General features: G+C 33.5%; 2 pseudogenes; one reads left to right on the top strand and one right to left on the bottom strand.

Moving 5' to 3' along the window:
- LOC104758295 lies at window positions 5,875–6,647 on the bottom strand (annotated as a pseudogene).
- Window positions 10,032–14,644, top strand: LOC104758296 (annotated as a pseudogene).

Genomic DNA, 16,181 nt, shown 5'->3' with positions numbered 1-16,181 from the left:
TTAGTACTAGTCTTTAATAATGTCGACTTCAACACGTGGGAACATTCCTAAATAAAAATATTACAAAGACAAATTTTTGCTACGGAAATTCTAGATGACTTCACGATGAAGTTAACTTCTACTCGCCGTCTTCAGCAACCTGAACAAATAATTGTTAGTGTAACCGACGATCATATAGAAAACGTTAAAAATGTATCAAGTGGGATTGTTACTTACACAATGTGGTCGAGTATGTCCAGGCTGTCTGCATTTTGAACAAGCATATTGCTTATGAGACTTCCTCGGCTTGCTCCCTTTTTTACGTGACAGTTCTAGCCATGTTAGCCAACGAGACTTCTTTTGCCTACCAGGCTTCCGCTTCGGTATGGGAGGTATACATCGGATATCTTGCCCAATTGGATCGTGCTCGACATTGGGCATGATGTTAGCCGCGTATGACACATAGACATAATCTTTTATATAGTAAGCTTAAACTACGGTAGACATATGCAATCCACTTGACTTGACAGCTTTAATTGCATGTTAAGGGATACGATAACTGAACCATCTCTGTTTCTTTGTTAATCTGATAATCTTCTACAGCCATTTCAAGAAGATCAGCGTATGTACAACCATGTCGCAAAAAAAAAAATTCTCCCACTTTTGCGTCCATCCATATCAAAATGCCAAGACCCATTTCTCGTCACCCATACTCCGAAAACAACAGGTATTTGCGCCATTTACCTGAAAGAGTAAGCAGCAAGTCAGATACTCATTACACAGTTGACTACCCGTAGAAGTCTTAAATCAATAACCTAGATGCCTAACAAAACCAAAAACATGATTGATAAAAAAGTATAATATATTATCATGAAAAAAATATACAGAGGCAATAACATAACCGATACAAAACAAATGAGGTACAAAATCAATAAGAAAAATTTATAAATTTCAATTAAACACTATTTCATTTATACAGACTTCACAGATAACTCCAACACGTTGACTTCCCAAATTAGTCTACCTTTGTGACCTAACTGCCTATGAAAACCAAAAACTTGATTTCTCCATATGTATAATATGGATTCATATCAAAAACATACATAGGCAAGTAAATAACATGTATCAAAGAATACATCAAGAAAATCTTAAAAATTATTCACCAATTTGCAATAATTTGGTTTTCAATTTATACTGACTTCATGTTCACATCAACGAGTAGACATAAAAAAGACAACACAAGGAAAACTTCAAATGAAGTCTATTTCTTGGGGTCTATTTTTGCAATTACAATTTTACAAAGCAGATGCGAATGAAGTCTACCATAACCGGTTGACTTTTTTTGTGGTCTTCCTTTGTTAATTTTTTGGTTAGTTTTGCAATTAAATAGATAAAACAAGGTAGACTTCAATGGAAAGTTCAACAGGTTAACTTCAAATATAGTCGACTCTGGTTAATTTTGCAATTGACCAACCCATTGACTTTACAGTAGACTTATGTCTACTAAGTAGACTTTAACAATCCGTCAACAAGAAAAAGTAAACTTTGTCGTGGTTAGTTTTGCAATTGACCAAGTTTGACTTTCGCCAAGTAGACTTCGTACGTCTGCATTAATGATGACTTTGTTTGCAGTCTGCCGTGGTCATTTTTGCAATTGACCAACATTTGCATTTTTTAAACAGTAGACTTCTTTTGCAGTCAACTAATTATTTTAAAATATTAATATTACGGTCAATGCTTAAATATTTTGGTCAATTCCAAAAATAGTCACTATAGAAGTCTACTCGTTTATTATCGTAAGAAGACTTCTACTAGCAGTCATCACTAAGAAGTCAATAATTTGGTCAATTGCAAAAATACACCTTAGTAGACTGCAAATGAGGTATCGGTTGGAAGTATTGTAATGCAGTCTACACTATATTTTTTTGTTTTCAAATGAAATTAAGGAGACTGGAATTTTAGTCTACGGGCTCGAAAGTCGATAAATTTTAAATTGCAAAACTGACCACATAGTAGACTTTACATGATATTATGACGGTTGGACTAACAAATGAAGTCTATTTTCGACAAAAAAACAAAGAAAATCACAAAATCTACCGGAAAATAACCTTATCGATGGTTGTTTCGCAATGTCAAGCACCGAGGACGTCATATTTAGTCACCACTGAAGAAACACAGCGCCAATTTTCCTTGTTCACGAGATATAACAAGATTAACGAACTTTTAATTTTTTAGATTAAAATGGAGAGGAGATGGAAGAAAATGAAGTTCTCATAGCATTGGGTGTTATTTAAGCTCACAAATTTGGGTTGTTGAAGCATTAAGAGCTTCAAATTTGGTTGTTAATGGTGGTTGGAAAATTGATGACGGTGGCACAACTGTAAATAAAAGAAGAAGATGAGGATATGGATGTAATAAACATTTTCGCAAGAAATTCAAATAAATCAGAAATAATGGCATTTCTGTGAATATATGGAATGACAGAGGATTTAGTAGGGAGAAAGTAGCAAATGTTGGAAAGAGAAAAAGAGGGGTGCAATTTTGCAATTAACTCAAGTCAGGGGTCCAAAATTGCAATCGTCCCATGATTATTAGACATATTGAAAAGGAAAAATTGGAAAATGAGAGATTAATATACATATTGAAAATAATGTGATAAACAGATGAGTTGTATAGAGATAAAGATCATTAATAATTGATGAAATAAAACTATAGTCGTGGTTAGACCAGAAGATAAGAGAAAATCTAAAGTACATGGTTAAATGTGAAACTTATAGCTATTAGAGGTAGTGGTTGTGAGAGGACAACACAAATCTTATTATATAAACTAATTTTAAAGGAGAGAAAAATTATAAAATTGGCTAATAATTATAAAATTTGTCAGGTGTTCATCCTGCTCTTCCACTGTGTGTAAGATTCTCTCCTGACCCCATAGAGAAAATCAAACTGTTTTTGCTGTTAAAGATTCTCAGAACACCGTATGCTGGTTGATGCGTCTTACAGCTTAATGCTATGGAACCTTATCTCTCGGGTGCAGTTCAATGAACTCAGGATCATGATGCTTGTCGTTACTTTCTCCCGGACACTTTTGGTTATTTGTGAAACAACCTGATCTATTTTATAATAATAATAATATAATTAAATATCTCATAATATTTAATTATAACTAAAATAATAAACTAATAATTAACAAATCAACATGCAAAGCAGAAACATAACTCATGACCAATTCCAGTAAACATCAACATGATACTATTCCTAATCATTTTATTCAACAACTTCGCATACTTCTATACAAGTTCGAACAAAATATAAACACAACCACAACACAATAACCGAGACACTAGATCATCCTCCTTCTCATCGTCATGATTCCACGTCACAAACCTGCACACCATAAACAACAATTGAGATACATGAGTATTATCACAAATACTCAGTGAGACGATCCTCCCATCTACTAGGCTATACACATAAGCAAAAAGACAAACACAATCAATAACAGAAAAAAAACCCAGACAATTCTGAACATATCCGTGATTCTGCGACCTTGCGTGGAAAATAACACTCTGAAACATGGATGAAGTTTCTTCATGGATATGCTTATTTAGGCAGTCGCAACTCCAATCTTGGATCCCTTGGTGCAGAAAGTTGAACATGCCTTTGCGCACTTTTCTACCGTTTCATTCATATTTTCACTTGTCTCTACTCATCGAAAATAATAGAATAGATTAACATTATGTTGTCTAATATAAATATCACTTTATGTTTGTTTCTTCAAATTTATGTTTGGGAAAATGTTATATTAAATTAAACAATAAAACAAATTAGGAAAATTAGATTTTTTTTTTCTTTTAACGTCGTTGATGTCCTCATCACCATCGACATCCCTCTTTTTTTCTTTCTTTTATATTTTTTTTCATAAGTAAAAATTAAACTCAAAAAAAAAAAAAAATCTATAAGTTTTTGTTAACACCAATTTGCTAAAGTCATGATTGAAGTTAAACTTGACAAACCATTCCCTCAGAAAATTGCAACTGTAGATGAAAAGAGAAATGTTTCTATGGTGGATGTTGAATTCCTGTGTTAATTACCAAGATTAGTGACCCAATTAATTCAGCTGCTACTACTTCATGTATCTTCCCTCCAATAATCCCTGACTCGACCACCTTGTTGATCTATTTGTTCAGAATCTCACATTCTCACTACCTCAAAAGTCACCTGTCACCACCGTGGATCATACTACTCCTGCTCACAATCACCATGTTTTCCTACATCCTTATATTGTTCTTGCTTCCTCATCACTAATAGATGAAACAAGCATCGCCGAGCCCACTACTCATATGCAAGTTACAGAATTCACAACAAGGTCTGCGGGACCTCCCCATTGAATTTTAAGTAACTACTCATACTACAACTACAAGCCAAGTGGTTTTCCTACCGTCATCAACTGTTGTCACCACTTCTGAGTTGAGCTTGGCTCTACCTCCATTTTCACTTATCCACTATTGCTTCATTTGGTCTCAGCTTCTAGAACGGGTAAAGATACTTTGAATGAAGATTATGGAGTTAACATCTTCACGGCTCAAAGAATCTTAAGGGAAAAGGCCTGTACACCCTACCCAAAAGTTTCAAGACATGTGGAAGGTTGTAGAACGTGGCAACTGGCAAATGCGGTTGTGTCCGTGGAGGTCGCAAACATTAGAGACTAATGGCATCCAATGATGGTATATGGTAGGAGCCAGTCCTAAAGTCAGATATTTATTCTTCAAGAGGAGTAAAAATCTAACTTCGTTTGTTGCTGGGACAGAACCTTTAGATTATTGTATTTTGATCCCAAATTTATATTTGGTTAAATTTAGGTGAATTAATTTTGAGGATATCTAGGTGATTTGATGAGATTTAAAAATAAGAATTATAAAAAATTATTGATGATTTGGTAAGACATCTTTAAATTTGAAAGTATTTTGAGTGATTTGGTAAGATTTATTCTTTTGTTTTACCAATGTTTATACTTTTTAGAACCCAACAAAAATAAGCAATCTTTCAATGATGTCAAGAGCATGGTTAGAACTTATAAGCTCAAATGCAAATTATCAAGGAACGAAAGTCTCTCTTCTCTACATGTTTTTATCTTTTAGCCATTTATTCTAAACTTTAAATAAAGATTCATTTATTGTAAAAAGGTTTTTTTTTGTTTATGAATACAAGTTTACATTCATACAAAAAAAGAAGTCTCTCTTTGGAACGAAAATCTGGGCTATGAAATGTATATTGGAGCATAGGGAGTTTTTTTATAGCGTTTCAAAAAGTTTTTAAAAGAATAAATTTCAAAAAGTTTAATAGAAGAATAGATTTTAAAAAGTTTTAAAAGGTTTTCTATAGAGTTTTTAGACTTGGTAAAAAAAGAATAGATTTTGGGAATGTTTATGTGTGTTTTATTAGTGATGAACCTGGTGTTTAGCTCGTTGATGAAGAAGCTACATATACGCATAAGTTTTTGAAGAAAACATTAGGCGGAAAATTCTTCCATTTTGAGACAAGTTCAGGGAAACTAGCTAGCTGATGCATCATGCATAGGAACTCGTTGAATATGCATCCTGCCTTAAAGCCTATCTATGGTTTTGACCTCGTTGATCTTAGCCACATGCATAGCTATGTTCCAAGTGCTATCTAGTTTTAGAGTCAGTTCATGCATGTATGCGTTAAGAAAACGAAGTTATTATAAAGTTCTGGATTATGTAACTTTTATTTACGGACACAAAAGAAACATCTTTCAAAGTTTGGTCCTCCTCTTTTCATAGTTCATATGCATGTTCCAGTAATTTTTGCTTAGAACAAAACGATCTCACATCAACACATAATAATAATAAAAAACTGAACGAACGACAAAAAAATAATAATAAATAATCATCATCATTCATATGCTCTCATTCGATGTGAATGTCAAACCAATATCTAAATTTCAAATACAAGATGCATAATTTTTTCTTTTTTTTTTTTTTTGAGTTAGAATAAAATTTTACATTTTCTTAAGAGAAAAAAGAAAAAAAAACACGAAAACCAGCTTCCTCTGCTTCTAAGAAATTAGCTTCCCACTCCAAATCGTTGGAGATATATAGTATTCTCAGCTAAATAGCAAAAGTCCAAAACCTCAACAGAAGCTACAAAAGCCTTGACCGCCACAACGACCACCGGAATAACGACCACCAACAAAAAGACTACGACCATCACCACCACCGTAAGCACGATTAAAAGGGCTAATGAAGTTCTTTTTATCATATAAAGTCTGGAAAGGTTCCTCATCAGACGATGATTCATCCATAGGCACGCTCTCTGCTTCAGCCTTTACAGATCCAGTTTTAACTTCATTATTTGACTTAATCAATGAGATCATTAGATCCATCTTTTCTTCGATCTTATGTAGACGAACACCAAACCCTTCCATTATCTCCATCACATCAGATATTTTCTTCTCAGTCGTCAAGTCTTTCTTCTGGTTCTCCAAATCATCTTTAAGCGTCGACGTCGTGTCATTAATCACACAAGGAGCTGCTTCAGCATTGGTGGCGGATTTATTGTCCATGAAGAAGATGAGAAGAACGTCTCTTGGTTATAAAGAGAGAAAATGCAAACCCTAGACAGCTGCTTAAGGAAGAAGGTTTTTTTTTTTTGGTAGGAAGGAAGAATGTATATGTAGAGTCTTTCTTTATATAAAAGCTGATTGCGTAAAAACAAAGCCATTGAGACATTGCGTAGAAACAAAGCCATTGATTAGTTCGACTTTATTGGATCGATTATTTCGGTTTCAGTTAACTTAGATTTGGAAATTAATTTATGGTTTTGGTTTTAGTCCAATATGGTTGACCTCTCTAAAGCAGTACATAATTAAATTTAGCGGGTTATTGATTTGGGTTTATATAGAATTTTAATGACTTTAAAAGTTATGTAAAATATGTTGTTATTTAATTACGACATTCTAAAACTCTTTTAATATTTGGTGTTATTAGTTATGGATTTGTAAAAGTTATTTTAAATCTTCATAAATCTAGTGTTATTGGATTATGAGTTTTCTAAAGTCATTAAAAATGTTATGTTATTCAAGTAAAACAAAAAAAATTTCCTACCAGAAAAAAAAATTCTTGAATTGTTAATGAATTCAATTATTATGTAATTAGTTTGAAATTTTATATATTTTTATTCATTAAAAAAAATGCAGACACCCTCATCAAATATAGAGATTGTGAATCATCGAGTCCATGATTTTTTTGTGGTTTTCTTGTAAAAAATGACATAATGAACATGGGTCTTCTCTTTGACCAAAAAAAAAAGAACTTGGGTCTTCCTACCCATGTGAATGCCAAAATAATTTCATAAAGACACAATTTGATGAGATGCGGTGTGAGATGGTGAAGAGCTTCCAACCGATGATGGAACCACATAAGACATCAACAAAACAAGCCGTGAAGATGGAGACTGAAAGTATAAAGCCTCAAGTCCAACAAGACAAGGCCCAAGCCCCAACTCATATGAAGAGTCTTCCTCATATTCATAACAAGACAAATGAGAAGTGCTTCCCTCTGCAACCAAATGAGACAAAATCACAGTCTACACAAAAGGAAAAGAAACGTGAACTAGCTTGCTCTCCAACCATCGTACTATCAAACCGTTTCAGTCCTATCCTATCAAAAGAGAGTGGCTAGATGATTGACAGATGTAATCGGATTCTACATTGCATCAAAGATGTAGAATGTTCTTTATGTAGTATAAGAATAAGCTCTTTGTATCCATTGTAATTATCTAGAAAAGATCAATACAATACAAGTATTATCCATCAAAACTATCTCTTATTTGTTTGTTCACATGGTATCAGAGTTTTCTTAAAACCCTAACCGGTGCTGTCATGGCAGAGAGTTCTAATCCTTTCCCGTTTTCGTCTTCTCTTCACGTATAGCTAGATCAGTTACAGTCAAACTGAGTGACAACAACTATCTTCTCTGGAAACCTAGTTTGAGTCTCTTCTTCGCTGTAAGAAGTGTCTAGACTTCATTAATAGGAGCATCACAAAACCACCGGTGCCTATTGTCACTAGCGCCGTTGAAACTAGAAAGCCAGAATATGAAGCTTGGATTTGTACAGACGAGCTCATAAAGTCATGGATTTTTGGTACCCTTACTGAAGAGGTGTTGGCTCTTGTTCATGCTCTGTCTACATCTCAAGATGTCTGGTTGTCTCTTGCTGGAAACTTCAAGAAAATCTTTGTTGCTAATTTGACCTCCGACGACGGTTGCAGCTTCTAAACATCAAAGGTAAAACCTTAACCACTTATTGCGGTGAGTTTCAAGCCGTATGTGACAACTTGAGCTCCATTAGCAAACCGGTTGATGAGAATATGAAGATCTTCACGTTTTTTAATGGACTGGGCCGTGAGTATGACCAAATAACTACGGTTCTCCAAAGCTCGATGTCTCGCATACCTTCCACAATGGTCAATGACGTCGTACTGGAGATCTCTGGTTTTGATTCGAAGCTACAGTCCTACGATACCCTGAATGATGCCTCGCCTCATCTTGAATGTTTGTGTGCTTTTCGTGTCTTCTGTGGCTTGGTTTCACTCTTGTGAATTCCTTGGATGAGTGAGAGGAAAATTGAGTCGGAGATCTAAGCTAGAGATCGAAGGAGAACGATGCTCAACATTAGTGTCGATTGATACTAGGAGGGTGTTGGTCGACACCAATGCGAGGAAGGCGCGAGGACTCTAAGGAGTGTGGATCTACACCATCGAGGAGTCGGTCGACACAAATTAGAGTTTTTAAGATGTCGAGTAGGTGTTGGTTGATACTAGTTGGGTGTCGGTCGACACCAGTTAGCCAGTGTTGGTCGACATTAGTTGGCCAGTTTTGGTCGACACCTTCTGATGTCGGTCTCCACCCTGTCAGCAGGCGGCTGACACATTGTTCTTTGTTCATGGTTTGATTGTGTTTTGTTGTTTGTTGTTTGGATATTCTCTATGCTTGTGTGTATAGCCCAGTAGATAGAAGAATTCCTGAGTATTTGTGATAATACTTATGTATTTCAATTGTTGTTTGTTGTGCAGATAAAGGTAAAGTATGATCATGGAATCAAGGCAATGAAGAGAAGGATATTTTAGTGGCTTGATTGATTGATGTATGGTTTCTGTTAGGTTGTTAGAGTTTGGTAATTAGAACCATGTTAGGATATTGGTTATTGCTTTCATGATATTATTGGATTTTGAATTGGTTATTGGTTATTGAATTTATTGGTTTGTTGGTTATTGGTTTATTACTGGTTTACTACTATTATTTTCGGTGTTTGAATTTGAATGTTGTTTATGTTGCTATTGGATATGAGATCACTAGTTAATGATTAAATAAATAAAAATGGGTCAGCTCGTTTCAAAGAGAAATGAGGAAGATATAAACATTGTTGAGTTCAATTTCTTTTTTTCCTTTTTTAAAAATTTATTAAAAAAAATCAGATTTAGAGTTCATTATTATATTATAATAACATCAGATTTTCATTATATGCACCTCATCTTAATGGATAAGAGATACAGTTTATTAATTAGCAAAAAAAAATAAGATGTTCATTTTATAAGATCTATAATTTACTTAGTATTATAAATAATTAAACATTAATATAATCATAATTAGCAAAGAAAAGAAAATCAAAACTATTATCATCTCATATTTAGAAAACTAACATTATCTTGATTATATTTGTTTTAAAAATCTGATCACTAAAACTTAATACATGTAGCGGTCTTGTGAGTTACTAACTCTCATAATCAAGTTTTCTATAATAAGATATGATTCTGCACAATATGTTTTCGATTATCTATTCTTGATTTAATTAAATAAATATTAATATTAAATGTTAAAAATCTGTAAAATTATGCAAAGTTTTTTTTTAAGAATAAAATTAATTTTCTCTTTCATAACCTTGGCTTTAAGACTATATATAGAAAAACAAACATCATAATTCATAAAATTATTTTACAGCTATTTGCATACAACATCATGATACAAAATATTGTTATGGTATTGTTGTTTGTAATAGGTTATGTTGTGATCATCTTCGAGAAGTCTTTAACTTTCAATAAAAGCGGAATAGCACTTTTGATGGCCGTGAGTTTGTGGGCTGTGCAAAGCATCGGGGTAGAAATTCATAGTACTTTTTTTTCATTTGGATTCATCTCTATTGTAAATGCTCTGTTGAAGTATATATAGCTTAAAAACAAAATAGCTCTACATTTATGTGCTCAATAATGTGATAAGCGCATGTTTACAGGCTTCTCGAGAAAGTGTTGTTTTAGAGTTTCAACACGCAACAAGTGAAGTTAGTCAAGTAGTGTTTTATTTGCTCGGCGCAATGACTATTGTAGAGATAATTGATGCTCATCAAGGATTCAAGCTAGTTACAGATTATCTAACATCTAGGAAACCAAAGATACTTTTATGGATGGTATTGTTGTTCCATTTCTGATATATTTTTGCTTCCTGGCTTTATGTTTTGAGGATATGAGTTTTCTTCTTCGCTCTTTCTCTCGCATTATCTTGACTTTAGCTTTATGGTTTCCTTTTCAGATTGGTTTTGCTACATTTTTCCTTAGCTCCGTTCTTGACAACCTAACAACTACTATTGTTATGGTTTCTCTACTGAAAAGACTGGTTCCTTTATCAGAATACCGCAAGTACGAAAATCTTATATTTTTGTTAGCTTTTGTTTTTTGGTTTTAGGCATTAAGCTGCTTTATTGTGAATCAAGGAAACACCTATTTGTGACATTGGTTTTTAAGAGAGAATCTCTATTTTGTGTAGTTATATTATTATCTTTTTAATAAAGAGAATATGAAACAATAATGATGTTTATTAACGTTAGTATATACATTATGTTCAATATAACCTATGACAAGACTTTTAGGAGCAGTTGTGGTCATAGCAGCAAATGCAGGAGGAGCTTGGACTCCTATTGGTGATGTTACTACAACTATGCTATGGATACATGGCCATATATCAACATTTTCGACTGTAAAGGTTTTTTTCACAATTTTTTTGATTCAGAAGATTAAATTAATTAAAGACCTTGAATATGCAAATGATATAAATTTCACTTTTATCTTTATATATAGAACCTCTTTTTACCTTCAGCGGTTTCTCTTATTGTTCCACTGGCTTTCATGTCATTGACAAGGTTATAAACTTTCTTGAATCCTCGACGTGTTACAACTTTTTGTAAAGTTTCAATACTGCATAGGTTGATGTGGTTTTCATTTTTTTTTTTTTTTTTTTTTTTNTTTTTTTGTAATTTTCAGTGAGGTAAATGGAGTGGGACTAAATAATCCTCCCACCCCATTATTAGATGATGATCAGATTGCTCCAAGAGGAAAGCTTGTATTTGGAGTTGGTTTTGGAGCTTTGGTTTTTGTCCCAATATTTAAGTCATTAACCGGATTGCCTCCTTACCTGGGTATTTTGTTGGGTCTTGGAGTTATATGGATTTTGACTGATGTGATCCATTATGGGGACTTAGAGAGACAACACCTAAAACTTCCACACGCTTTGTCTCGGATAGATTCACAAGGAGCTTTCTTTTTCCTTGGAATTCTGTTATCTATGAGCAGGTAACCACAAAAATGTTTCACTCAACCACATTAACTTCTTTGTTGTGTAAGAGATTTATATATATTGTTGTCTATTTTTTTAGTCTTGATGCAGCTGGGATTCTCAAAGTGATTGCAAACTATCTTAATGCTCATATACCCAATGTTGAGTTGATTGCCATTATTATTGGTGTGGTATCAGCCATCCTAGATAATGTCCCATTGGTTTCAGCAACCATGGGGATGTATAATCTCTCAACGTTCCCTCAAGATTCTGAGTTCTGGCAACTCATTTCACTTTGCGCTGGAACCGGCGGTTCCATGCTTATTACTGGATCTGCTGCTGGAGTAGCCTTCATGGGTATGGAGAAAGTTGATTTCTTTTGGTACTTCCGTAAGGTAATACTTAGATAGTTAGATACCTCTCTGGCTTGTTCAACATATAGATAACAAAAGTTAAGTTGTTTTCTCTTCTTTGTCGTGTAGGTGACTGGTTATACTTTTCTTGGTTTTACTGCTGGTATCGGGACTTACCTCACGGTTAACAGTCTCTCTCTTTAACTTCCAACAACCGTGGTTTCTATCTCTTTTGTTCAGTGAATCATAAGCTACATGCACTAGCATCAAGAGTTTCAATATCTATAAACTGGAATATTATATAACATTCTGATATATATGTCAACATCCCTTACATCATGAAGGTGGCTTCATTGGTGTTTAGAAAGATTATAAGTCAAAATATTTGTCATACATGAGGGATTCATTTATCAAAACAAGTTGAATGACAAAACAAACAAGATTTTATAACTTAAAATTCAAGGGAAGGTTACAAAAACCCATACAATGAAAATATGAAATAATTCAGTGAAATTGAGTTTCCTATGACCGTATTTTTTTTCATGTCGACAGTTTAATCAACTTCTCTAGTGCAAGCTTATTAAATCAATTTACAGTATGTCAGATCCGCTAGTACAAGTGACGTTTATCTCTATAGTATCCTTGTTCGACATTCTTCGTAAATGCTGAAGAAAAAAAACCTCATATTGATAACATAATAAGCATATATACATCTAGGTTCACCATTAAACAAGGGATAATATGCAGGAATTCTATTTAATTATTGTATATATTTATAAATTTAAAAAATGCTACTCTGTTTTTTTACAAAAATTAGTTTGAGTGTTTAAGAGTTGTATGATAAAAAGAAATCATTAAAATTTACAATAGAATTTGAGATGAGCCATTGTTGTTATTATTGGTGTAGTAATTATCACCCTCTCCCTTTTATAAAGAACTAGAATTTGTATCGGCACACATGCAGGATTTTAATTTTCTACACATATCAATTTTTGAGGTCAAATATAATCATTCAAACTTTTGAGTATAATTTACTTATTGGTTCTATGATTTTAATAGATTTGGAAATCCATACAAAAATCATGTGTTATTTAATCATTGATTTTAAAATACTTATCAAAATTATGTGTTATTGGTTCTATGATTTATAAATACTTGTTAAAATCCATGTTATTATTTAATAATTTGTTTTTGAATTTAAAATCCACATTATTTTTTAAATAGATTTGAATGGATTTGAAAGTCAAAAATAGAAGGATTCAAATCTAGTGATGAAACATGTTATTGCAAAATCCATATGTTTTGATTTAAATAATTTATAATTCTATATGGACAACACACTCTTTGTTTTTCAACATCACTTTCTTTTTACCTTCTATTGGCTTACATATAACACATACTAGACTGTTGTAAGTTGATTTTCGAGACATATTATAACTTTTCTCTTTAATTACTATCTCTCAATAGTCAAATTTGGACTAAAAACATTTGATTCAATTTATAAAATATAAAATTTGTTTTCCTTTTTGATCATGTTATAAACTAATATTTCAATTACAATTTTATTTTCTCTGTTTAAAATTTTATAAATACAATTACATAAAAAAAATTTTATTCTATCATAAATTTCTTTGACTTAAAAATAATGGAAGCTTACCTGAACATTTTGTGAACCTCAAGTAAGGTAGGTTCATGTACAAATCTCATGTAAAGCTATTTGACTCTTCACTGTTTAAAGTCAAGAAACGATCCATTTAATTCCTTTTGTTAGTAAAACTCATTATTTCCAAAAGATTACGTACAAAACTTTAGTTAAAGTAGTTTACAAGTGTGAGGTTCCGAGCGCAAATTCTCAAATTCTCAATGCTCCCAAGTCACGCGACAATGATACAATGAATGTGATATCATAATGACCAGTATAAACTATTCGATGGCTACAACAATAGTCAAAGCCTTTGATCCCGACATTGCATTATGGCGAAACAATTATGTGAAAAATTTGCAGATTATTGCTAATCACTTTTTTTTAAAGTGCACTTGTAAATTTAGTGCCATCCACAAACAAATTTTATGTTTTGTATCCAATTATATGCTCTCTATTATATGTGGTTACTTAGCTGACAGTGTAACTAGATCTGGACCATTTTCGCAATTGGCTCTAACCTTTTTAAAATAGGGTTCTACACTTTTAGGTTAAATCAAATCAGACCATAAATTTACACCTTTTACCAACTGAGCTATAGGAAATTTCGAAAAATTTTGGGCCAAAATATAACTTTTCTTGCTGTCCAAGTTACTCAACATAGGTGCTCTCTGTTTGAGCTTTTCCGTTGCAGTGAGGAAGAATGCATTATTACAACGGGGTTCTTGAGTTGGAGGATAAAATCCCTGCTTTCGTGTGGGAGCCTAGCTAGCGGTCACAGATTTGCTGTGATTCACGGAGACAAATCAAAGCCAGGTGTCAGTTTCTATTCTATGGAGACTCCCCAAAATCCTGAAACGGTTTCGAAGATAGCTACTTTTCAAGACAAGCAAGCCGATGCCCTCTTCTGGTCACCAAGAGGCAAGTACATAGTTCCCGCTGATCTGAAAGACTGCTTCGATGGCCACCTCGAGATTTTCGACGTAGATAAGCTTGAGACTATGAACAAAGCTCCACAACGATATCTCGTGGGATCCAACTAACTGGAAGGTATGGTACTCACTCTGATAAATGTGCTTCTTTTAATGTTATTTTATTTTAAATTTATGTGTTTTTAGTACTCTTTTTCGGCTCTCGAGAGATGTTGCAACCGCGGTTACACAAACCGAGAAGATTACTAAGCCAGAGTCCAAGTCCGAGAAACGTGAGATCAACGGCTTTAGTGTGTGGTCTTTCACCGGGGAACATCTTTACTTGTCATGGACATATTATCGCGTCTTATAAGTAAATATTTCAGGAAATTGTTTCCAAACTAGAATACATGCACCGAAATATGCATGGCGTGGTGGCTAATGTAAATTCTCATATGGTTAATTAAAAACCAAAAAAATAAGTATCTTTTTAACTATGTTTTTGGAAGGATGAGATTTTCCTCCTGTGGGGTGTGAGAATCACTATTTTCCATTATAGAATGTTTCATAACCCCTTTTGCGTGAAATGAACTAGGATAGAGAAACTCGTTAAACATACAGAGATGTCATTCTTGCTTTATGTGTTCCATAAATTTTTGGTCCATATGAGGAGCTGTCATGAGGAGCTGTCACGAGGAGCTGCTCTTGAACAAAGGTATAGAACCAGACGAGCCCCATAGTATTGATCCACCAAGAAGTGACCGTCGTGTTGTGAAGCCATCTTGTTCTGTGAGCACAACAAGATTCTATCTCTTTACCATTCTTTTTTTTTCGAAAAAATGAAAATTTGATCAGAGCAGATAAATTGATCTATTCTTTTTTCTTTCTTTTTTTTTTTCCTTTTTTTGGTCAGAAACTTTTTTCTAGTTTACAGATTCCATGTCCACTGTATTGACTTAGAAAGACAACGGAATCAGAATTGCATTTGGTTGTTGTTTCCATGATTCTGCTTCTGTGCATAGTTTAGGCTCATGATATAAGGTTCTAGTCTCTCAACTGTTTTGTTTGATTCAGCCAGCTAAATTAATATCATAATAAACATATATTCTGTGCTCGCAACAGTATAGTTGGAGAAATTCAAAACCCTTCTGCGCACCTTAACGTTGTAAGCAATCAAATCTCCTTTTTTGAACTCTGTTTACTTTTAACCTAAGCCTTGGCCATTAAATCTTATCTAACACTTATGAGTGACCTTCAATTTATACCACAGATAAAAGCTGATATAGAGACAAAGGGAGAACTAGCAACTCTAGTAACGCCTAATTACTTTATTTTCACACAAGTGGCTAGTTCTTTTACATTTTAAACTCGACCATGTTTTTTATGTACTGAGACCATAGTGATTTATTCATATATAAATGATCAATTCCCCAAATTTTATATAGATTTGATGAGTTTTGCATCATTACATATCTTACATTACATGTGCATTCCACTTTGCCTAGGGCCTTACAGGCTGATGAGTGATGTCACTACAATAACGCCAAGGAGAGGCAATTTTGTAGAAGCGGCTAGAAGGGGAACTAGGGTTATTGAGCAAGCATCTATTTAAAGAAGTGTATGTATGAGAGAGAGTAGCAAGGTTAAGTAGAGAGAACAAAAACAAAGA

Source organism: Camelina sativa, chromosome 17 (assembly GCF_000633955.1).
Source record: "Camelina sativa cultivar DH55 chromosome 17, Cs, whole genome shotgun sequence".
NCBI lineage: Eukaryota > Viridiplantae > Streptophyta > Magnoliopsida > Brassicales > Brassicaceae > Camelina > Camelina sativa.
The sequence above is the reverse complement of the archived record's forward strand: the minus strand, read 5'-3'. Positions and strand labels throughout refer to the sequence as shown.